General features: G+C 44.0%; 1 pseudogene across 1 annotated transcript in view; it reads right to left on the bottom strand.

Moving 5' to 3' along the window:
• LOC143989071 (cytochrome P450 2K1-like) overlaps positions 1 to 22,944 on the bottom strand; it is a 46,532-nt pseudogene that overhangs the window by 8,653 nt on the left and 14,935 nt on the right. The window contains exons 3-6 of the transcript XR_013276967.1: positions 15,589 to 15,738; positions 14,732 to 14,892; positions 12,568 to 12,744; positions 11,076 to 11,217 (exon numbers count right to left, since the gene is read on the bottom strand). The product of XR_013276967.1 is annotated as a cytochrome P450 2K1-like (transcript). The remainder of the gene's footprint in view (positions 1 to 11,075; positions 11,218 to 12,567; positions 12,745 to 14,731; positions 14,893 to 15,588; positions 15,739 to 22,944) is intronic.

Below are 22,944 nucleotides of genomic sequence, written 5' to 3'. Positions count from 1 at the left end.
CACGGCTCACAGCATGGGGTCCAGTGCATCCCTGTTCTCCATTTTAGGTGCAACTCAGGTCCGAATTGTTGCCTGAATTCTGACCTGAAACTGAGCCAAAGACACACAGGACCCTTTTCCAGTGCGGACCGCGGCCGCTCCGGGGCTGTATGAACTGGCTCCATTGAGAGCCGGTCACAGTCTCCTATCATGTGAATTGGATGGTGAAACCTACATGCATAAGTGTGAACCTAGCCTTGAAGTGAGAGAACATTGAAAATATAGGTTGTAACCAAAACAGCAATAGAGGGTGAAATCTACCAATAGGCGCACTTGTCTTGGTGAAAAGTGTCTAAAAGCAGGTTAACCTAACTTTAGAGAGATTTTATGTCACTTCCTGTTGAGTCTTTAGGAAACAAAGTCCTAAAGATTCAACAGGAGTCTTGATAGTTTCTAATATTTTAATATTTTTATTCTAAAGATCATGCAGGACCCAAAGACTATCACATGCATTACCTTAAACCAAAATATGTATATGTTTTACTGCCTGATGTCATACCCTCTGCAACCCTCTTTTGCACATGATATTTGGTTTCATGCCCTCCATACTCCTCTCATTCACACCCTACCTACTGTCATACCCGATACGCTCTTTCCCTGCATAAACTATTCATTGTGATATACTTTGCAGGGAGACTGTGCGGGCGCTGCAGGATTTCAGTCCCTCCTGGTGTAGTGTGTTACCAATTGTTTTCTTGGTGCCTGGTCCCAGTTGCCTTGAGATCATTGACAAGATTCTAACATGTAGTTCTGGGCTGATTCCTCACTGTCCTCATGATCATTGAAATTCCACGGGGTGAGATCTTGCATGGAGTCCCAGACTGAGGGAGATTGACAGTTATTTTGAGTTTCTTCCATTTAAGAATAATCGCACCAACTGTTGTCACTCTCTCAACAAGCTGCATGGCGATGGTCTTGTAACCCATTCCAGCCTTGTGTAGGTTTACAATCTTGTCCCTGACATCCTTGGACAGCTCTTTGGCCCTGGCCATGATGGAGAGATTGGAATCTGATTGACTGGTTGCTTCTGTGGAGAGGTGTCTTTTATACAGGTAAACTGAGATTAGGAGCACTCCCTTTAAGAGAGTGCTCCTAATATGAGCTTGTTACCTGTATAGAAGACACCTGGGAGCCAGAAATCTTGCTGATTGATAGGAGATCCAATACTTATTTCACTCATTAAAATGCAAATCAATTTCCGATTTTTTATCCTCTGTCCTGAATGCTATGGTCTCTGTGCACACTTGGATGGAGGATTTAGCGTGTGGGGTGGGGGCTCATTTGTGAATATGGATGTACGTCCTGACTGAAATAAGTCTGCGAGTGGATGCTCTCATGCACATGTTTCTATTTACCTTCATTAACTTCAATTTCCTGTCCCACCCATTTATGGGTGGATCTGGTTTAGAACAAAGCATTTATATAGCAGCAATGTGGGGGGACAGAGTAAGCCCCTGTTGATGACCATTTGTGTCGAAACGTGTCAGGAGGCATTACTTGTACCCCATATTGCTTTGTTTCTAGTTCATTTAAAATTTTTTGTTTCTGTGATCACTTTTTATATTTGTATAATACGGATTTTTTTCTTTTTTCTTTTTCCCATTTATATATTACCTGCACGAACCCCTGAATTGAAAGTGAGATACATTGGGTCTTTGAGGTACCTTTGCTCCTGAACATGTGAACTACTGGGTGGTAATCATCGGATCCACCTGTTCCGATTTGGGACTGCTGATGCTCTTGAGAGGACTTCATATCAAGACCATTTCTCCCCAGGAGTTGGAGTGCAATCTGTTGGGATTAACAAGCTCTTTTGACCCATTGTCGTATGGCATGCGGGTCCAACTGTTCTGGTAAGCGTATCCATCTTATACCTTCAGATTGTTGCATCTACAGATACCCCCATAGACCAACAGATTGCTGTGAAGTGTCTTGTGGATACTCTGAGTTAAAATCTATTTGAGAAGACTGGCCATTCTCTCTCCATACAAGTGGACTTGTGTACAGATTGATGAACTGGCAATGCTTTTCTTTTCCTTTTAGGATTCACGTTATGTGTCCCTAATATGATTATATTGTTCATGCAGTATTGTTTTTTTATATAGCACCAGAGACTATATCTCTGCACATAGTGTGGTATGCACTTGCTTGTTAACTAACTTAATAGTTTTTTCATTGCTGAGTATAGGTCACTCACACCTACTCAAAAAAAGGTGTGTTTTGAACTTAATGTTTGTCTAGCGCTACATTTTATTTTTCACTGTTATAGTAAACCGACCATTAAAATAATAGACTGTTAATTTTTTTGTCAGTGGGCAAATGTACAAAATCAGCAGGGGATCAAATACTTTTTTCCCCTCACTGTATGCAACAGCTACCAAGGCACATATCAACCGGAAAAATCCCCGCTCTGTTGGAGAGGTTGTGGGAGGAGAGAAACAATGGCCCTTATATGGTGGGATTGCCCAAAAATACAGAAATTCTGGCAGGAGGATATACAACAGATACAGGAAATTACGGGAATGAGTATGCCTAAGGAGCCAGGAACCTATTTATTCCATAATAGTCCATTTACAATAAAACAATACAAGAATATGGTAATTCCTCACCTAATAAATGCAAATCCATAATATTGGCAACTACCTGAGAGCCCAATGATACAATATTGGGTTAAAAGGGTAAAGTATTTCTACAACATGGAAGAATTGTATCATTACAGGGAAGAAAAAATAGAAAAATGTGTAAGTATATGGAAAGGTTGGATACAGTTTAAGAGTACAAGGAAATATTCTGCGTTAGTGGGAGAGGAGAGAAGAAGAGAAAAGTATAGAGGATCGGAAAATCAATATAATACATGGTAAAAGAGAAGGAGGGGTAAAGGGGGAGGGTAAATAGGAAGATTTTTGTAAACTTTGTACTTATTGTATTTCTTTGAAATCATTTCAATAAAAACCTATATTGTGAAAAAAAAAAGAAAAGAAAATTTATAATAAAAATAAAAAACTAGAATAGTGTTCAGTGTTCTAGGTACACTTGAACATTGTTTTGAAGGAACTCTTCAAAACACTTCATGTTTGTTCCAAACATCTTGGAGAACTAACCAGAGATCTTCTCTGGATGTAGGCTGCCTCTAATCCTTCTGTGTTTTCATGTAATCCCAGACAGACTCGATGTTGAGATATATAGATTAGAATAGGGACCCTGGCGCTACCTACAAAATGTGTAAATAAAGGGTACGCCCTTGTCATATAAGGTGATCTGAGATCTATCTACTATATTAGTCCTATATTTTTATTTTTTGGTTGTTACAATACACATCGTTTGATATTTTGCAATTTTTGCACACTTTTTGCAATTTTGCACATATTTGCACTTTCCTTGCACTTTTGTAAATTTTTTGCAAATTTGTACATTTATCCTTTTTTTGGTAAAAAAAAAAAATTCACATATGGTGTGGACTTTATGCAACACCCAGCTAATTGAATTAGGATATCTGCTATATCAAGTTGGAGGTTTTTTGGCTTATTGTACTTATAAAATAAGGACTGTATAAACCGTATATATAGCTAGATAAGTGGGAAGTGATAGAAAGCTATATAAGTCAACCATTATCCTATCATTTATCTTATTTTATTTCAATTTATTTTTATTGTTTGGTTACGTCTGATTATGTGCTTATGATGTGATATACCTTTATCAATTTTCATTATCCCTACCATATAGTACCCTTATATAATCAGTAGACGTATAGGGGAAAAGAAGGGGGTGGTTGTACCATACCCTGTGTCTGTTACTATACACCTAACCAAAGAGAATTTCTTCCGGTGGTCTGGACTATATAGTCTGGGTTTTCTCTTTTTTTGTTGTTTATATCACTTACGTGATATAGGACTAATATAGTGGATAGATCTCAGATCACCTTATATGACAAGGGCGTACCCTTTATTTACACATTTTTTAGGTAGCGCCAGGGTCCCTATTCTAATCTATATATCAGTTGCAAGTTCACTGCCTCTAAGGGGGCTGAGAAATAAGGGGATGGCAGCAACCTATTAGACTAATACCACAGTCAGCTTGTTCTTCTATATTTGTATTAATGTTGAGATAGTTACATAGTTAGTTAAGTTGAATAAAGACACCAGTCCATCCTAAGTGAGGTGTCTACAATTGTCCCTACCCTCAAGGAGCCCACAATCCAAGGTCCCCATTCATATACTAGGGGCAATTTTGGACAGAAGCCAATTAACCTACCTGCATGTCTTTGGAGTGTGGGAGAAAACTGGAGTACCCAGAGGAAACCCACCCAGGTACAGGGAGAACATGCAAACTCCAGGCAGGTAGTGTCGTGGTTGGGATTCAATCCAGCGACCCTTCTTACTGCTAGGTGAGAGTGCTAACCACTACACCACTGTGCTGCCCGAGATCTGGCATCTGTTGCTGCCAAATCATCACTTTCAGGACTCCTTGTTCTTTGTGCTGAAGATAGTTCTTAATGCCATTAACTGTATGTTTGGGGTCGTTGCATACCTCCCAACTATCCCAGATTCTGTGGGACTGTCCCGAGATTTCAAGGCTGTCCCAGGTTCCCGCGGATCTAGGCTAGAGTCCCAGGAAAACAGGTTTAGGCAGCTGGATCCACTTAGTGGGGGTGTTCTCATAAGATGCAATATGCTCTCACTGTGCTCTCCACCTCTCTCCCCCCCTTTCAATCTTCTTTCCTGTCAATGGTTGTTAGGACCGCCGGCGTCCTAACAACCGATGATGCGCATTGCAGGCACTGACAGAAGGAAGGACATGCAAGGACCTCCCAGCTCCACCCCCAACTCCGTCTTCCTAATTTCACTAGTCTCCTGCCCAGTAAGGGGACTCTGGATTTCATGTACAAAGTTTTGTGCTGCCATCTAAGCCAGTGTAATGGAGGACACACACAGACAGCGGTCACTTCCCTTGATTCTGTCAGCTTCTCCACTGCCCCTCCCCGCACCTCTCCTGCTCTCTCTCTCAGGCTGCGCAGTATAGAAGCCCACAGCCGTGGCTCCCTGATACTCTGCTTCAGGAGATAAGACATCAGCTCCATACCTCCCAGCTGCACACACACTCTAGTGACCTCTGGTCCTCTTCTCCTCTCTCCTGAACTGAGCTGCAGTGGAGGGCAGCTCACAATCGCTCCCTGTCCACTCAAAGCTGCTGTTCACATATGCATGCAAGCAAAATTTTTCTCTCTTGCACTCCTCCTTTCAGTTGAATTTAAAAGCAGCACTGCTCATTACCAGTCTAGAGCTCCTGCTTTGCCACTGTATTTCTTGACCCCACTGCCTCCAAGTTGCTGAGAGTGTCCTCTCCCCTTTTACAGTTGTCTTAGACTTTAAATTTTTTTTTTTTAGGTATAACAAAAGGCAAATGCACCGCAAATATGCCTTAACCCCTAGGCACTAACAGTTCTCTGCAACATCATCTCCTAATCTGCCAGTTTCCACATCCAATATGGCAACACAAGAAACTTCCCTCGCTTCAGGTGTGCTTTGCAGGCAAGATCATTTATATTTGTAGGGGGGGTGGGGGGTAAAGTAAGGGGATTTGTGCTAGAAGGAGGGATTTAGGGGGAGGATTTCTGCTGGGAGGGGATATGTGTGTCAAGAGGTGGAATTTAGGTGGGGGGATACGAGGCCGTGTGCTAGAAGGAGGGATTGGGGGAGTATTTGCAATGTGGGGATGATTTTGGGGAGATAAGGATTTGTACTAGAAATTGGTAATTTGGGGGGTTTGATGAGAGGGATATTTGTACTGAAAGGGGGAGAGGATTTGTTTTGGGAGGGGGGATTTTAAGGGGGTTGGGGAGGTTTGACCTAGGAGGGAAAAGTGGAGGGGGGGGGGTTGTGCTGGAGGGATTTGGGGAGGAAGGGGATTTTTACTAGAAGGGTAACTTGGAGGGGTGGAAGAGGATTTGGAAGGGGGGATTGGGATGGAGAACGGGGCTACCCCAGTCCTGGAACCAGAACTGACCACACGGGTCTCATGAACACCTCCCCGAACCACGTGACCCACACCGCTTAAGTACCCCCATCCCAGACTCCTCAGCGGGCCCCGGCACTCCCACTGATTGACTCAAAGAAAGCTGATACCCAAACATCCAACCAGACCTGATTCTGGCCTGTCATGTGAACCTCACCATTCACATGACCAGGCAGAACTTCCAAACACAGCCTGGCCTGGTGTTAAGGCCTACCTACATAATCACCCTCAGAACCCCTACTGTTTTGAGGCAAAAACTAAATTTACATACGTGTGATATTTTGTCCAAAATGTCATCCGCTACATGACCAATTTGTATCACATCTAAAACTAGTATAATCTTTTTTAATTCAATCTTATTTTATTGAGATAGAAAAATTGAGATAGAAAAATTATACAACAGACATATATGTCATTCAATATCACATAAACAGAGATATACATCATTGCAACATTGGTGTTATACCGTCTCATGGTTTAGATAATTTGTGAGCTTCGAATGATTTAGTGTGGTATATAAGCCTGTATACCTACATGTCTAACCTGACTTATTAAGGGTAGGTGAGCACCACTATCTGCTCAACGAGTGGTGCCCACTCATTACAGGTAGGCTAGGGATTTTGTTGCTGTGCTGAACACATTTTCTTTGAGGGGGAAGCTCTGTGTGTGCCAACGTTTCTGTCTGATGAGACTAGAGATTGTGAATTAGGTGATCGGGTAATACTGAAACATTTAAAGGGAAAGGAGAAAAAGAGAGAGAGAGTGGGGATAGAGGGGTCAAGGCAGTAAGGAATGTAGAAATTAAGAGAGACACATTCCACTCTAGCTACACAGGTGCGTCGGTGGAGTCCTCTGTGGCCCATGGAATAAATTCTGAGGAGAATCGAAACATAGACCGCGAGGTCCAGGTCTTAGAGAATTTCTCCTCTTTACCATTTTACTGTGACAACATTCATTCCAAATTATTGATTTGGTCCACTTCAATTGCCTAATCCCCCAGGGAAGGCATGCTCATCGATTTCCAATGTCTGGGCAGAACCGTTCTAGCAGCTGACAGAAAATGTCACAAAACATATTTTTTGACCAATTTAAGCAGTCCAGGGAGCAAAGATAGCAGAACTACCTCAGGAGAGGGTGTAATTGAGGTCGCCATGAGTCTGCAGTACAAGTCAAGGATATTTTGTCAGAACCTCTGCACAGGGGGGCATTCCTACCAAATGTGAAGTAAGGTTCCCTTGGATGACCAAGAATGCCAGCAGGTATCCGGGAGCGCTGGGTTTATCCAGTGCAAAGTCGAGGGGCATCTGTACCAATGGGTCAAAAACTTGAATCCTTTTTCTTGAGCTTTGGAGGCTAAGGATATTTTGTCAGAATGAAGCACTTTTGGCAGTCCACAGTGAAATGAAGTGAGCACTGCTGCTCTTAAGGAATATAGAGGCATCTGGAGCTCTAGCTCCGCCACGAATCCTGGGGAGCAAGAGAGTCTCATAGCGTATCCGAGGTCCCTAACCAGGTAAAGGAGGAGAATAGTTTGCGGAGCTTCTTAAAGAACCAGGAGGGTATGGAAAGGGGAATTGATTGGAACAAATAGAGAAACCGAGGGAGGATCTCCATTTTTAGGGCATTCACCCTGCCTAGCCATGATAGTCGTTTCTTTGTGTAGTTTGAGAGATCTGTCTTGTTCTAAACAGAAGGGGAGCATAGTTCAGAGAGAATAATTGGGATCCTTCTGTGGGCATTTGGATTCCGAGTTAACGGATGGAAGTGGAACCTGTTTTAAATGGATACTTAGTGGAGACTTGGCGGAGGACCTCTTGGGACAGTGAGATGTTCAGGATTTCTGATTAGTATGGTTCACTTTGAAATTTCTCAGCTTCCCAAACCTCATGAATTCCCGCATTATATGTGGTAAGGATAGATGGGGTTGGCTTACAAACATTAACAGGTCATCCTCAAAGAGAGCCAATGGAATGAGTGGGGCCTATTGATACACCTGAGATGTTAGGGTTATTGCGCAAGGCAAATGCCAGATGTTCCATGACAAGGACATAGAGAAGGGGAGAGGACATCCTTGTCGTGTCCCATTATGGATGGAAAATGTAGGCGACAATGAACCATACACCTGAATACTAGCAGAAGGTGAGGAGTAAAGGGACATCATTCGGGATAGCATTTTTGGGCCCAGGCCTATCTGCTTCAGAGACATCTGGAGGAATTTCCAGTCGACCCAGTTGAATGCTTTTTCCGCATCAACCCTCAAAAGGCAGAAAGGGACATAGTCGGTAAGAAGCAGAGTTTTCAGGGTTTTACAAAACCCACCTGGTCCAGGTGTATGATTCGGGGGAGCAGCGGCTGCAATCTAGTGGCTAAAATTTTGGCATATGTTTTCAAGTCCACTCCAATTAACGATTAGGGCCTATAATTAGCGCACAAAGTAGGGTCTTTATCTGGTTTTGGGATAATGGTAATGTGGGCTTTGAGCGTTTGTGGAGGAATTGCAGAGCCTTCCGATAGGGAGTTGAACACCTTAGCCAAGAAGGGGGTCAGTAGGGGAGCAAATGTTTTGTAGAATTTAGGAGTGAAACCGTCGGGACCGGGCTTTTACTGGATGGGGTGGCCGCTATCGCTCCTACGACCTCATCCACTGCAATTATATGCTCCAGCTCTTCTACAGTATAGCCATGTAAAATTGGGAGCTCCGTTTCCTCAATATAGGACTGGCTATCAGGCTCAGGGGTAAGGCTTGGGATAGAAGAGATTGTATAGTGTTTGGTAGAAATCTCGGAATGTTTGTGATATCGTGGAGGGCCCGCTAAGCATTTCTCCAGAAGGAGCCCGAATATGGGGTATTTATCTCGGAATCAGTACTTATGTAAGGCAAGTCTGTCCACATAGGTATGAGCTGAAGCCTCATATAGGTCCTTGAGTTGGGATCGAGCCATTGAGACCTCTGCAAGAGTCACCACCATTGGGGCTCATTCTCATCCATAACCAGTCAAAGTCTGAATTAGACAATGTCTGCTGTCATACCCTGTGCACTCTTCTCCTGCATATAATACCTATTGTCATGCCATCCACATCCTTGCACATACAGTCTGAACTTTAGTCCTACCCTATGCACCTCTACTTCACAAACTGCCTGCAAAAACACTTGTCCCAAACATTACCTATAATGAAAATACAGTAGCGAAAATAATTATTTGATCCCGGTCAAATTTTGTAAGTTTGCCTACTTACAAAGAAATTAAGGGTCTATAATTTTTATCATATGTGTATTTTAAATGATATAGACAGAATATCAACCAAAATCCTGAAAAAAAAACACATTATTATGTGTATAAAAGTCACCTGTCCATCACGGGCAAGACCAAAAAGCTGTCAAAGGAAATCAGGGTCAAGATTGTAGACCGGCACAAGGCTGGAATGGGCTACAAGACCATCAGCAAGAAGCTTGGTGAGAAGGAGAAAACTGTTGGAGAGATTATTTGCAAATGGAAAAAATACAAAATAACAATCTCGGTCTGGAGCTCCATGCAATATTTCGCCTTATAGGGTGAGGATGATCATTAGAAAAGTGAGGGATCAGCACAGAACTAAATGGGAGGAGTTTGTGAAAGATCTCAAGGCAGTTGGGACCACAGTCACCAAACAAACCATTGGTATAACAATAGGATGCCATGGATTGAAATACTACAGCACCCACAAGGTCCCCCTCCTCAAGAAGGCTCATGTACAGGCCCATCTGAAGTTTTCCAATGAGAATCTAAATGATTCAGAGAATGATTGGGAAAAAGTTCAGTGAGACCAAAATTGAGCTCTTTGGCATTAACTAAACTTGCCATGTTTGGAGGAAGAAAAATGCTGACTATGACCCTAAGAACACCATCCCTACAGTTAAGCATGGATGTGGAAACATTATGATAAAGGTACAGGCAAACTCTGAAGCATTGCGTGTCCAATGGACAGGGCCATGTATTGTAAAATCTTGGATGAGAACCTTCTTCCTCCAGCCAGAACACTGAAAATGGGTTGTGGATGGGTCTTCATGACAATGACCCAAAACATATCACCAAGGCAACAAAGGAGTGGCTCAAGAAGAAGCACATTAAGGTCATGAAGTGGCCTAGCCAGTCTCCAGAACTTTATCATATAAAAAATGTATGGAGGGAGCTGAAACCTTGAATTGCCACGCGACAGCCAAAAAACCTTAAAGGGGTTGTAAACCCTCGCATTTTTTTACCTTAATGCATTCTATGCATTAAGGTGAAAAGCCTTCTGTAGTGCAGCAGCCCCCTAGAGCCCCCCTTTTAATTACCTGAACCAGATCGAGCACAGCAGCTCCAGCCACTGTCAATCAAATCCAGTGACACGGGAGCAGGGCGGCGGGGCCGAGGCCCACTGTCTGTGTCAATGGACACAGCAGCAGGACTTGGGAGCACACCTGCACAAGTGCCCCCATGGAAATCGTCTCTCCTTGAGGGCACTTGAGAAGAGGAGGAAGCAGTAGCGCTGCTGGGAGACCCCAGAAGAGCAGGATTCCGGCCACTCTGTGCAAAACCCTTGCACAGAGGAGATAAGTATAACATGTTTGTTATTTAAAAAAAAATCTTTACAACCCCTTTAAGGATTTAGAGAAGATCTATAGAGAAGAGTGGACCAAAAGTGTGCGCAAACCTGGTAACCAACTACTAGAAACGTCTTACCTCTGTGCTTGCCAATAAGGGTTTTTCTACCAAGATCAAATACTTATTTTAGTTACTGAACTGCAACTCAATTTACAACATTTGTATCATGTGTTTTTTTGGGATTTTTGATTGATATTGATTAATGATAAAAATATAGACCCTTTTTTTGTGGGCAAACTTACAAAATCTGCAGGGGATCAAATAATTATTTTCCCCACTGTAGGTCCAATGAAAGGCCATGCTATGTTAATGTGCTATGTTAATTACCTGTTAAATCAAAATACATATTAAAGGGTTAATAAAGCACCATACATCAGATATTCAATTACCATTTCTTACGTTGTATTTCTGGTTATTGGATCATTAGCAGGAGGCTCCATCGCAGAGTAGTAGTGGTTGTCTCCATACCAGCCACAAAAAGGTTATCCACCAGAACACTCAGGTTGTCATTGTGGAAATACACTGTCGATTCTGACTTCTCCTGCACAAATAAAATAGAAGATGAACTCTAGTCAAAAATCTTTTTCTGTAAGTTTTGGATACCATGTCCTAAGCAGGGACACAGAGCGCAAGGCTTGCAACTTCTGCTGTGTTTTTAACCTCTTCTGTCTACAGATCAGTCTGTTTTGCAGTATTTTTGAGTCCATTTAAAATTCTACCATTTCATCCAGCACTAATGAAGGGGGATTTTGTGACCCTTGAAACATGTTGGCTGTCTGAGACAAGCAGCAATAAGAGGAATGCCCAGGCTGACACGACCCCCTTCCCTCTGCATTCCTCTTACTATTGCTTGTCTATGGAATGTGCTCACATCCAAGACAAGCTGCATCTCCTTCATAAATGGGGTTGGTAATCATAACTAGGGTAAGAAAGCAATTACAACCATGGGACCAAGTGTTACATGGGACTTTGTCCTGTATGGGACATCACTGTTCAATAAAAATTCTAATGATAGATCTTGTGAGTGGTAAACAAAGTCAACATGTTTTTGTCTGAAGTAATGCAAGATGTGTGTATGTACTGCGTATATCTATCTCTCTCTCTCCATATATATATATATATATATACACACAGTACATATAGGATATGATATGATTATATATATATATATAATATCATATCATATTGTATATGTACTGTATATATATATATATATATATATATATATATATATATATATATATATATATACACACACACTTTTTTATTGAATCAACAGATATTTAAAAGCTAACTTCACTTTTGTGGGTAAAAAAGAATGCCTAATAAAGAAAAAATAATATAGTGTATACAATGGTGACACAAGCCATATTGTAATGGAATGTTATTACCTTTCCTTTTTAATCTGCAGCCTCTGTAATTTTCTGAATATGCAATGCAATATGGCTACCTGGAGGTGTTCTGTACACAGAATGTGTACAGAACGTCCCCCCAGAAACATAATTTCCTGCTTGTGTGATTGGCTCACTGATTTTCTCAGAGGTCTGCACTAAGATACAAATCAGATTTCAGGCATCCCCTGCAAAAAAAATGTAATTTTTGGTGAGATACTTCCAATAAGAACACATCTAAAATGATACAGGCAGCAGCTTTCCTCATTAGTGGCCTGCAGGTGCACAGCTGATTGATAATTATGAAACCACTCACATTAGATTCATTGCCCCACATGAGCACAAGCAAACACACAGTCATTTCTTAAGAATAAAAAAGGTAGGAATCTGCAACAGTTTGTTAAAATCCTTGTAATGTACATAGATCACCAGGAAGGGAATGTTTTTTTTTTTGTTAACAAAAGTGGAGTTATGCTTTATTAGTAAGAAAGAATGTCTACCTCTTTTTGCTTTGCCAAGAAGGCATCAATGAAGTTCCTTTGGTCATTGATATCCAGTTCCTTCTTCTGTTTTGTGAATACCTCCTTTATGAAATCTTGTGTTGATTGAAAAATGTCACAGATTTTTTGATGGCTGCCAGGGAGTAAGCCTATCAAAGTTGGATAACTGTTGTAAAGCTTGAGGAAACAAGAAAAAAATAGTTATACAGCACATTGTATTGTTGTGGAAATTGGATTGAAGATGTATTTTAATATGTATTGTCATAGTGTCTCCCAGTGTTAGCTCTCCCACAACCAGCTCTAAAGAGCTGACTGGGACAGACTGATGCTGGTTGAGATCCATTTGGTAGTAGAAAACTTCCTGAGGTTGGAGAGAAGTGTTTGCAGAATGGGGATATGTCCGCTGGCGAAGGGCCCCTGTGCGATGGACAGAACAATCGTCTGGGGGGATGTGTTCGCTCTGCAAAGACATTATCGGTTTTGCAGATGTGCGCTTGTGTCACCCCTGTATGTCTGATTAACATATTTGGGGGGACATGGCATACAGCTGCAGATAATCTCCCATCAGCAGGAACGGTAGTCATTGGTAGGGATGAGCTCGGTGATCGACTTGAACATCGGCCGTTCGTCTGTTCGGCGAATTCAGAACTTTGTGGACCGTTCACACCAAATTCGTGTGACACGAACGGTCCTCAATGCACTACGCCATCGCAGTGCATTGCTGGCTCATGATTGGCCAAGCATGCACTGTGACCCCGCATGCTTGTCCAATCACAGCACCGGCATCGAGGAGAGCCATAATTGGCCACAGACAGGATGCCTGTGGCCAATTACAGCTCAGGGGGTTTAGTACACGCCCTACACTATATAAGGCTGCCAGCGCGGCAGTCTTGTGTAGTGTGTTCCAGCGTGCAGGGAAAGAGCTAGATAGGCAGGGACAGTGTGTTCTTTTCTCAGGCATCTTAAAGTTAAAGTGGTGTTGTGTGCCTTCAGCACAGTATATACCTGTATCTACCATTTATTGCTGTTTTTCTCTAATTAAGGCATCTGCAGGAGTTAGTGGGTGTTGTGTGCCTCCAGCACAGTATACACCTGAAGATACCCCTTATTGCTGGTGTTGTCTGTTACATATCTTGCATATTAGCCTTTAAAATTAGCACTTTTTATTTAGAACGTTCAAGTCCCATAGACTTTAATAGGGTTCCAAAGTTTGTACGAAGGTTCTGGTGCGAACCGAACCGGGGGGTGTTCGGCTCATCCCTAGTCATTGGATGTTGTATAAACTCATATCCTGTTTGGTCATATCCTGTTTGGTCATATCCTGTGACTAGTAATTAATGTATAAAAACGTCATGGGTTAAGAAGTGGTCAAAAGCAACCCTTAAAGAGGAAGTAAACTCTCCCACTATGACGCTTCTTTTCCTTTAGTCCATTATGATAAATAATTATTAAACTATAGCCACTGTAATCCAGCCTAAATCACATAATACTGTTTAAAGAAACTTTAAAAAATGTGTTTCCAGGGGTAAGTCAGCGCCATCTTAAGTATTGTTAACTGAGTCCACACTAGAGTGTATTTCCGCCCTTACATTAAGCACTTCCTGTACTGCTAACCAAGCCTCCTTCTCAATCCAACGTTTCAATGGCAACCTTGCTTCCCTGATCATAGCTGACTTGTTTTATTTCATAGTATTTACTTGTGCCGATTATTTAGTGTTTACCTATGTCAGTCATATCCGCTTCAGCTGATAAGACTGCAGTAATGCTGTCCGATGCCTTTTTTCCCACTCCATGTGATGTCATATGGTCACATGGGGTGCAGTAGGAAGCTCTGAGTGATTATGCAGTATCGTGGAATTTCAGTGTTGTGCCGTAGGAAGTCCTGATAATAGATAGACAAGCACACAGAGTGTGCCGTAAATCAGGGGAGATCTGGGCATGCTCAGTGATGTCATTCTAAAGTACAAAAAGGATTAAAACAATACTATGCAAGTAAGGAGATATCTACAAGCAGTGTTCAATAGGGTTTTGTATGCTGATTTATATCGGACAAAGTTGTGGGGAAGAGTTTACAACCACTTTAAAAAGCAGCCCTACTTTTGATCTACAAACACCTGAGCTTGGATTGTCCAGCTCATCTATCTCTACTGATAGTGTTACTTACTGTGACCATAGAACTTCCTAAGATCCTGAAATTTTCATGAATTGAGTGCATGAGCTTTAGTATGATTGGATCATCATATTCAAATCTATTTCCCAGTAATATAGACACAATTACATTGGCTACAGCTGTATTGATGATGGTTAGATTATCAAAGGGATCCCCTAAAAACAAAAGAAAACATCAGCTTAGTACTGTAAGTGTGACAATAATGAGGTCCAATGAACCCCAAACTAAATAAAGAGAATGGGGGTTGTACTGAACACTCTTTTCTCCAAAATACGCAAGTTAGCAATAAATGATCAGATTTAAAATCTTGTTCAATCTCTGTGTTGGAACCAGTGCTAGGCCACAACTAGCTCAAGACATGAAGCAGGCTATCATAAATCACATTGCAATAGTCCAAGCACATTCATCTTCCTTTTATTATGCAAAAAAAAAAAAAAAAAAAAAAAAAAAAAATATATATATATATATATATATATATATATATATATATTTCTATTTTTGCATAATAAAAGGAGCTTCTCTGGAAGTGCCGCCATCTCTTTCTTTTCGACCTTCACATCTACATGAATTGGATGCTTTTTACACAGCATACAACTTGCATAACATGTGAGTGTTACCAGCTTTCAATGGAGCCAGTTCACACATGTTTTGGGTGGCTGTGGTGCGAATTTGAAAAGGGTCCTGCACGTTTTTGGGTCTGGTTCAGGTGCATAAAATTTGCACCTGAATCACACCTGAACCAAGGTTTGTATATAAATAGAGTTGGGCTTCACTCTGTAGCTACAAGAAGCCAGTAAAGTACTCATCTCTAAATGACTGAATATATTACAGAGGATACTGAACAAACTCACCCTTGTGGGATTTAAATTCCTGGATTAAACATACCACTTCCTCCCTAATTTTGTTCTCTATAGATTTTTTTCCCATTCCAAAATCCCTTAGTGTTGAAATAGTGAATCTCCTCATCACCTTCCAGTTCTCTCCATGAGCAAAGACAATGCCTGAATGGAAGAATACAAAAAAATCCATGCAGACATACGATATAAAACATTTTTATTACATTCTGCATTCTTTCAAAAGCCTCAAATTGATTTTAATTCAGCTCATTGAATAACTGAAACCTGTCTTTTTGCAGATTTGTCACATGGTACGTGAACGTTAACATTAGGCTTTCGGTGTGAATGCTTATTCTATTAAATGGTAGGCAGGGAGGGGCATTACTTTGTTGGACTTATATGAGGACTTAAGGTCTGTGTGGTCATTTCGGGAGTGGGGATTAGGGATGAGCGGAACACCCCCTTTTTCGGTTCGCACCAGAACCTTCGAACGGACCGAAAATTCGCATGAACTTTAGAACCCCATTAAAGTCTATGGGACTCGAATGTTTGAAATCAAAAGTGCTAATTTTAAAGGCTAATATGCAAGTTATTGTCCTAAAAAGGATTTGGGGACCTGGCTCCTTCCCCAGGGGACATGGATCAATGCAAAAAAAATTGGACGTTTTTTCAGGAGTACTGATTTTAATGACTCTTAAAGTGAAAAAAAAGTGAAATATTCCTTTAAATATTGTGCCGGGGGGGGGGGGGGGGGGGTGTCTATAGTATGCCTGTGAAGCGGTACATGTTTCCCATGTTTAGAACAGTCCCTGCACAAAATGACATTTAATGGGAAAAAAAGTCATTTAAAACTGCTTGCGGTTTTAATGTTATGTCTGGTACCGGCAATATGGATGAAAATCAGTGAGAAAAATGGCATGGGTAGCCCCCCTGCCCATTACCAGCCCCTTTGGGTCTTGTACGGATATTATGGGGAACCCCGTACCCAAATAAAAAAAAGGAAAGGTGTGTGGGGTGGTGCAAACAAGACAGGGACTGTGTAGGTTTGTTGTGTTAAGTAGAATCTGTTTGTAATTTTTAACTGGTACATTTTTAAATAGCTCCAATCAAAAAATCTATTTTTAAGCTTTTTGGAAACCATGGGAAGGGTTATCACCCCTGTATAATTTTTTTGGCCGTCGTTTTTTTTTCATCTCACTTCCTGTTGTCTCCTTCCGTTTGCAAGTAGGAGACGTTTGTAAGTTGGATGTTTGAAAGTAGGGGCCTGCCCTATATGCTCTGCAGAAATTTGGCCCTAAGGTGTTGGTGTTGCCACTGTAAGTCCTCATAGTGACTCTCGGTAGAAAAATTGGGCCTTTGGTGGTTGTGGTAGTGCCACAACACTGTTAGTCCTCACAGTTACTCTCGTGGGCGCAGGAACGGGCCCTGCTGTGAAATATTATATCAAGAATTGTAATTACATGCACATGTTAAACAGGGGCTGAAAAATTGGGCCTTAGGCATTGGTGCCACAACACTACAACACCTCACAGAAACTCTAGTTGGAGAGCAGGAATGAGCCCTGCTGCAAAGCATTGCATCAAAAATTGTAATTACATGCCCCTGTTAAACAGGGGCTGAAAAATTGGGCCTTAGGCACAGGTGCTGGTGCCACGACACTGCAACCTCTCCCAGATACTCTAGTTGGAGCGCAGGAATGAGCCCTGCTGCAAAGCATTGCAGCACAAATTGTAATTGTTAAACAGGGGCTGAAAAATTGGGCCTTAGGCACTAGTGGCGGCGCCCAGAACCAAAAATGTTCTTCCAAGCTATCAGCAGGATCATTGAGGAGGAAGAGGATAGTCAACCAACAAAACAGGATAGTCACTCAGCATCAGCATAGGCAGTCTTGAAGGGATGTGACATTTAAAAAAAAATGATTCGTTTACATCAGCTTCAGGTGCTTGGTAGCTGGTGGTGATCCAAAACTGATTCATCTTTATGAAGGTCAGTCGATCAACAGAGTCGGTGGACAGGTGCACCCTGTGATCGGTTACAAAGCCTCCAGCAGCACTGAATGTGCGTTCTGAAAGAATACTGGTTGCGGGACAGTCCAGTAGCTCAATTGCATACTGTGCAAGCTCTGGCCAGTGATCCATCCTCAAGACCCAGTAAGCTAGAGGATTTTCGGTGGGAAAGGTGTCCAAGTCTGACCTTGCCCCTAGGTATTTCTGCACCATGTAAATCAGACGCTGGCAAAGGTTGCTGGAACCGATCATACCTTGGGGCTGCGGACTAAAAAATTGTCTGAATGCATCGCCAGGAGACCACCTTCTCCACCGCTCCTTCTGTGACTGACCGAAGCCTCAGCAACACGTTGTCCAGGGCCAGGAGTTTGTAACCTCCCAGTCTCTGGGAACGCGTTGCACAGACCTTTCTGCAAGGCCTCCCGGAGATGTCTCATCCTCTGCTCCCTCTGCGACCACAGGATAAGGTCCACAACTCTACCCTTGTACTGTGGATCAAGGAGAGTTGCCAGCCAGTAATGATCCCTCTCCTTCATCCGAAGAATACGAGGATCCTTCCGCAGGCTTTGCAGGATCAGGGAGGCCATGCAGCGTAGGTTAGCTGAGGCATTCGGTCCGGAGTCCTCTGAGTCACTAAGGACGACATGATCCATAGCCACCTCCTCCCAGCCACGTACAAGTCCACAGGTTTCTTGGGACTGTAAATCATCCCTAAAAGACTGCTGCTGCTGATGCTGAGTGCCAGGCTCCACCTCCATGCTGACACAATCCTCCCCGTCCTCTTCCTATGTGATCGGTGGGACAGCAGGAACACTGTCTGGATAAAGGGGGCCTTGAGAGGCAAGGAAGTCCTCCTCTTCCTGCCTCTGTTCTGCCTCAAGTTCCCTGTCCATTATTCCATGCAGCGTATGCTCCAACAGTTGGACAAGAGGTACAGTGTCAGTGATACATGCACTGTCACTGCTCACCGTCCTCGTGGCCTCCTCAAATGGTGACAGGACAGTGCATGCATCCCTGATTATGCCCCACTCGCGTGGTTAAAAAAACCGAGCTCCCCTGACCCTGTCCTGGTGCCGTAGTTGCACAGGTACTCTTAGTTGGCCCTCTGCTGCATGTGCAGCCGCTACAGCATGGCCAACGTTGAGATCCACCTGGCGAGCATGTCACATATAAGGTGGTTCTTGGGCAGGTTCAACTTCTTTTTGGAGCTCAGCCAGCCGAGCACTGGCATTATATTATTGGCGGAAATGCACACAGACTTTCCTGGCCTGCCTCAGTACATCCTGTAAGCTCGGGTACCTGCCCAAAAACCGCTGCACCACCAGGGTTAAGGATGTGAGCCACACAGGGCACATGGGTCAGTGTGCCCCAGTGTGGCTCCTTTCCCCCAAACACACCAGCACAAGCACGGCATGGCATCTTTTTGCGGGCGTACTTGCGTAGCTCCTTGAACGCCTACGGAGCACCGCTGGTTCCAAGGACAAAGCACAGGAAGAGGCCATGGAGGAAGAAGAAGAGGGGTGGAGGAGAGAGGTGTGTCACAATCAGTAGTAGCATTTTGGAGGCGTGGTGGCGGAACAACCTCCAACACTACTGCACCTTGTCCTGCATCCTTCCCAGCTGCCAGAAGAGTGACCCAATCTGCCGTGAAAGATAGGTAACGTCCCTGTCCATGCCTGCTGGACCATGAGTCAGTGGTAATATGACCGCCCTGTCCAGCGAGGCATGGACATTGCCTTCCACATGCCGGTAGAGAGCAGGAATCTCCTTCCATGAGAAAAAATGGCATTTGGAAACCTGCCACTGAGGAACCGCACATTGCACAAACTCATGGAAGGGGGCCGAGTCTAGCAACTGAAAAGGCAGCAGTTGAAGTGCTAGCAATTTAGCCAAGCTAGCATTCAACCGCTGGGCATGTGGATGGCTGGGAGTGAACTTCTATTGATGGTCCAGCAGCTGGGGCAGGGAAATGTATCTGGTACAATCGGACGTCGGTGTACTGCTAGCAGAGTGCCCGGAAGTACTTGGCTGTGACACACCTAATTCTACACCTTCATTCCTCTCAGTGCAGGTTTCAGAGAGGACTGAAGGTCTAGTGGGGTTGGAGATCCCAGCTGATGAGGAGCAAGGAGAGGTCTGATGTGTTCTTTGGTGTGGGTCGTTAAGGTATGCTTGCCAACAATCTGCATGGCAGGTCAACAAATGTCTGGTCAAGCATGTGGTGCCCAAGCGGCTGATGTTTTGGCCACGTGAGATAGGCTGGAGACATATGTTGCAAATAGCAGTGGTGCGATCTGATGCACTTGTCTCAGAAAGGCCCACACCAAAGAACTTTTGGAATAACTCGCAGAGGCAGCGCCCTGCACAGGCGAGGCTCTGCGGTGTGATTCCGTCAGTGTGCTGCCCTTAAACTGGCCCCCGGAGGGCATCCTGCCTCGTTGGAGATGTGCCTCCTCCTCCTCTCTCCTATCAGGCACCCACATGGAGTCAGTGACCTTATCATCCCCTCCCTCTTCATCACTGGAGCAAACCTGGCAGTATGCTGCAGCTGGTGGAACATGACTGCCAAATTGCTGTCCTTCTTGAGCATCTCCTCTCTCTGGGCTCACGCTACTGCCTTCCTCTAGCTGGGTATCATCATCAGAGCCTTCAAAATGCTGGGCATCCTCCTGGAGCATTTACCCAACACTGTGCTCAGACAGTTCAGGGGACTACTCAGGAGGACATGGTGGATCTAGGGAAGGAGTGACTGATGACATTGAGACAAGGGAAGAGGACGCATTGGCAACTACTTTGCCAGTACCCTGAGACTGGGTGAGACAGGATGAGGAGGGCTTGGTCATCCACTCTACCAAGTCGTTGGCATGTTGCGGCTCAACATGTCCAGCCACCGAAAATAAGGACAAGCATATCCCATGGCCACGTGCTGATGACTATGCACCATGTCCACGACCAGTGCTATTGCCTCTAAACACAAAGCCTTCTTGTCCTCTTTTATTGGCTTGTGACTGTCTGCCTCTCTTTGTTGGCCTTCCAGACATACTAAAGCCTGAAGGGAGATGAGAACACCAGCAATTGGGGGCAGCTTCAGGTGTATACTGTACAGGTGGCACAATACACCAACTGTAACTGCCCCAGATGCCTGTGGTATAGAAACGGAACAACACCATTAATTGGGGGAAGCTTCAGGTGTATACTGTGCAGGAGGCCCAATACACCGACTGTAACTGCGCCAGATGCCTGTGGTATAGAAATGGGACAACACCAGCAATTGGGGTAGCTTCAGGTGCATACTGTGTAGGTGGCACAATACACTGACTGTACCTGCTCCAGATGCCTGTGGTATAGAAAAGGAACAACACCAGCTATTGGGGGTAGCTTCAGGTGTATACGGTGCAGGAGGCCCAATACACCCACTGTAACTGCTGCAGCTGCCTGTGGTATAGTAACAGAACAACACTAGCAATTGGGGGGTAGCTTCAGGTGTATACTGTACAGGTAGCACAATACACCGACTCTAACTGCTGCAGCTGCCTGTGGTATAGAAACAGAACAACACTCGCAATTGGGGGTAGCTTCAGGTGTATATGGTGCAGGAGGCCCAATATACCCACTGTACCTGCTGCAGCTGCCTGTGGTATAGGAACAGAACAACACCAGCAATTGGGGGTAGCTTCAGGTGTATACGGTGAAGGTGGCACAATACACCAACTCTAACTGCTGCAGCTGCTTGTGGTATAGGAAAAGAACAATACCAGCAATTGGGGGTATCTTCGGGTGTATAGTGTGCAGGAGGCACAATACACCACTGTAACTGCTGCAGATTAGAGATGGCCTTGCGGTTCGCCTGGCGGTCGGTTCGCAGCGAATTTTGCGTGTTCGCGAATCGCCAAACCGGCGGACTTCTGCCGCTGTTCGCCCGGCGGACATATGCATTTACATTGTGAAAGAACTTTGACCCATGATGACACATCCATCATGGGGTACAGGACAGCCAATTGAGACATTTCAGCACATGGACAATTGGACATTCCCTCTACCTTATAAATAGACCTGATCTGGCGGCCATTTTACATTATGTCTTATGTCAGTGTAGGGACAGGATGCTATGTGGAGCAGGGAGAAACTGTAGAGACACAAATCACTAGCTATTAGGTCAACAAAGGTCCTTTTAAGGACTGGTATAGGTGTACAGTATATAGGGTTCTGGTGCACTGCTGTGCTGGTGATTGCTGAGTGCACTGCTGACTGATTCTGCAGCTGTCTTTTGTCAGTGTAGGGACAGGATGCTGTGTGGAGCAGGGACAGTCAGTTTAATCACTAGCTATTACTATTAGGTCCACAAAGGTCTTTTTAAGGACTGCTATAGGTGTACAGTATATAGGGTTCTGGTGCACTGCTGCTGACTGCTGTGTTGGTGATTGCTGAGTGCACTGCTGACCGATTCTGCAGCTGTCTTTTGTCAGTGTAGGGACTGAGGAACCGTCTGTAAATCACTAGCTACTAGGTCCACAAAGGTCCTTTTAAAGACTGGTATAGGTGTACAGTATATAGGATTGTACACGTATAATATACTTTCTTCAAAATATATAAAGAATATTATACTTGACTGCTGCCCGATTCTGCAGCTGTCTTTTATCAGTGTAGGGACTGAGGGGCAGTCTGCAAATCACTAGCTACTAGGTCCACAAAGGTCCTTTTAAGGACTGGTATAGGTGTATAATATATAGGGTTGTGGTGCATTACTGCTGACTGCTGTGCTGCTGATTGCAGCCCGATTCTGCAGCTGTCTTTTATCAGTGTAGGGACTGAGGTAAAGTCTGCAAATCACTAGCTACTAGGTCCACAAAGGTCATTTTAAGGACTGGTATAGGTGTACAGTATATAGGGTTGTACAAGTATAATCCACTTTCTTTCAAATATAGAAAGAATATTAACCCTTTCCCGCCGAGCGTACGCAGATATGCATACCCGGCTTCCGGGGGTTATACCGGGATGATGCCCGCACCTGCAGGCATCATCCCGGTACCGTTTTTTGCAGCAGGCGATTGGCTATCCAGGTATAACAACCGATGCGGCTAAAAGCCGCTCGGCTGTTATGCCGGAGGAGCGGGAGGGGACGTCCCCCCCTCCCGCCGCCTCTCGCCGCTGTTACCGGTGCTCCCGCTCGATCGGGAGCACCGATCAGAGATCCGACGCCTCCGGCTGCTGCAGAGGAACTGGAACGAAGCCGTAATTGGCTTCGTTCCAGTCTCCTCATCGTAAACACGGAAGCGACGTCATAACGTCACTTCCCGTTTACTCGGCTGCCAATGGCGCCGGTTTCAAAAAAATATCCGGTATTCAGAATCGCCGTTTTCGGCGA

Source organism: Lithobates pipiens, unplaced genomic scaffold (genome assembly GCF_037356315.1).
Source record: "Lithobates pipiens isolate NorthernLeopardFrog02 unplaced genomic scaffold, aLitPip1_a1.2 Scaffold_18, whole genome shotgun sequence".
Classification (NCBI taxonomy): domain Eukaryota; kingdom Metazoa; phylum Chordata; class Amphibia; order Anura; family Ranidae; genus Lithobates; species Lithobates pipiens.
The sequence above is the reverse complement of the archived record's forward strand: the minus strand, read 5'-3'. Positions and strand labels throughout refer to the sequence as shown.